The sequence below is a fragment of the Nestor notabilis genome, unplaced genomic scaffold (genome assembly GCF_000696875.1).
Source record: "Nestor notabilis isolate BGI_N333 unplaced genomic scaffold, ASM69687v1 scaffold611, whole genome shotgun sequence".
NCBI lineage: Eukaryota > Metazoa > Chordata > Aves > Psittaciformes > Psittacidae > Nestor > Nestor notabilis.
Genome location: NW_009913150.1, coordinates 31,425 through 34,455, shown reverse-complemented (window position 1 = coordinate 34,455; position 3,031 = coordinate 31,425).

Here is a 3,031-nt window from a genome sequence, read left to right as displayed (position 1 = left end):
GTTTTTGGTTAATGGGCTGAGATTTATCTGCTGTGTTGTTGCTTAAAGCATTAAAGTTATTGGACATTTTTAAAAGTTACTACTAAGCTGGGGACACTTCTTTAAGTATTGAAACAAAGGCACAGTTGTGATTTGGCATCAATGAATAGTTTTTGTTGAGTAATTTTTGTTTGAATTTACAAGAAACTTTAATGACAGACTCTAATACTGAGTTTGTCTTTTCAGGATGCAGCTGTGTATGTTTCCTTTCACCCACTCAGCACTAGATGAAAGATGAAATGCCCTATTCATGAAAAAGCACTTACATGGTACTTATATACAGATGAGATATGTTTTTCCATCCATTTTAATGCCTGTCTCATGGAGAAGGTACCATATATGAGTCATAACAACAAATTTCAGATGTCTGTGTTAAGATAGTAAAGTTTATGGAGAAAATTCAGTTTGGAGGTGGAGGAAAATCCCTTCTCAGTCACTAAAAATCAAATGAGCAGCTGTTAGCATGTACATTGCTCTAGAATTGTCACAACAATATTGTGTTTAAAGCAATGTTAAGTATCACATAGACTGATTCCCCTTCAGAAAGACTGCTTATTTATGAAGTGTGAAGGTATATCAAATGAATTCTAGTAGATACCATTTGGTTGCATTATTGCATGCAAAAACATTTTGCCACACCATGAGATAAACAGGCACTGAAGGCATTACTTTATGCATATTCTATTTATTTCATATAATGTTATTCATCCCTCAAAAGCAGCCTTAAATTAGCAGCTGATCTCTCACAACCCACAAGATTTAGCAATTCATACCATTTGTGAAGTGGCAGAAAGTATTACATTTCAGATGGTGGAAAGAATATGGTTCTCACTTTAAATCAGCTTGAGGTAGCAGCTGCTAAAATCAAGTAAAATCAAACGTGTAAAAAGAACAAGATGGTAATCAGAGTAACATAACTGTGAATACCCACTATTTTGCAGCGTGTCGAGGCTGAAAATGCTTGGCAGGACTGTTGGAAATACTCTCAGAACATTTTTTCTCCCACGTCCTGGTTCTGGACCAGTAATCAATGCAAGAGACAAAGACCCGGGCTTAAAATAACTCTTGAGCACTGAAAGATCTCTTCCTGCAAATTCAAGTGTACTACGCTAGCTCTCCATCTCTTCTTCAAATAAGTCAGCTGCTGCTCTGAATCTGAACATTTATTCTTCTTTAGCACAACAAGGCTTTGGTGTTCATCTCATCTGACCTTAGAGGTGTGGATGGCAGATGCCTAAATCTGAGGCAGTCACTTGAGCATCGCATTGTAGCCGACACAGAAATTGGCTGTCCATAGCAATTTCCTCGTGTTCAGATAAGGTTATGACAATGAGTGTGCTGTCCTCACCTAACTGAGCGTTGCATGAAGGGATACCCTGTCTCTCTATTGAGCAAGTTGCTCCAGAAGAGCTATTTGAGTAAATTACAGCAGTATCTGTCCAGAGACTCAAACAATGAGGCAGGCTTGGGAGCCTGAAAATAAAGCAGTCAGAAAGAAATGCAGAACAAAAAGTAGCCTGCTTTTGATAAGTGAACTCTGTCAATACCAGACCAATTTTTGCCTCTGGAGTTTTCTGGAGATAAGTACTTATCTGTTTTTGATTACAGTCTGACTGCAGGGCGTATGGGAGCTGTATTTAGATAGGATATTTTTTTCCCACCTGCCAACCCCCAAACCGCATGAATTTGTTTGATAAACAAGTTTCATAATAGATTCAGCTTCATGTTTCCCTGTTGTGCTAGTACTATATATAGGAACAAGAATATAATATATATAATGGAAATCTTGCTGATTTGTGAGATGGTAGTGTAATTTGTTCTGTGAAAGAGCATGTGAATTTCTATTATTGTAAAGCAATGTGTTGGGAATAAAACTTCAACGGCCGTTTCATGTTTGATTGTTTGATCTTATTGATTATCACGTCCCCTGTCTGCACCTGAAGTTGTATTGCAGGTGATCATTTTTATCTTTCCTATGAGCTCTTTGGTTATTTTCCTTTTTCTACATAACAAAAGAAAATAAACGTGGCAAATTCAGCCTGAAGAAAAGGTACTAAACTTCCACCATGCATTTCTGAAAATGGCTGAAAATGGATTTTCTGTGAGAGATGTAGACTGGAGTAATTCATGTAAAGACAAAGTTTTTCTACAGTATGCATTCTTTTTCATATTCAGTATAAATCTGTCAGTGCTTCTGTAGCAAGACACCATGTGAGATGAATAGAAACTAAGTGAAGTGAAAAGATGAATTGCTGGAGAAGTTGCACATCGTAGGCAGTGAGTTTTCATCAAGAATCAAGAAGCCAGTGGGTACCATAGGCAAAAATTCTGCTCTGAGAATCCTTAGAAATAGAATCATAGAATAGTTAGGGTTGGAAAGGACCTTAAGATCATCTAGTTCCAACCACAGATACATGAGAACAGAATTTTGCTCCATGCTTATGCAAGAGGAAGGACTTAAACCCATTGGTGTGAGCTCTGTCCTGATGCAGGGTGAGAGATTCATGGTGCCTGGGCCATGTGCCACAGGTTAGGTGGTTGGCAGTGGTGGTTTTTTAATTCCAGGGCTTTTGGACTTGCATTTCTGGAGAAATCATGACAGTGCTGATGCCCCAAATCCCTAAAGAACCTTCAGCTCTCATAAAACCTGCAACATAAATCTCGCGTGGGAACAGCTTTTGGAAAAAGACTTTGTGTGGGTCTGAAGCAGGTGTTGCTGTGGTTTTGTTGGTGAGATCTCCTTCCTGTCTTAAAGGTAGAGGAACCAGTCATTATCTTCTAAATCATTACACTGCTTTAAATCTAACTGGGAGATCATAATATAGTTTGGAGTTTATCAGTAGGCTGGACGTTGGCTGGCTTTGGTTCTGTTTCATTTTTCTGTCTGGACTTTTTGTGCTGCAAGTAGCCCCAAAATAAATGGTGGCTCTGATTCTAGACTGACTGAAATCAAGTGAACTAGAAAGAAAAAACCACACAGAATTCATTAAAT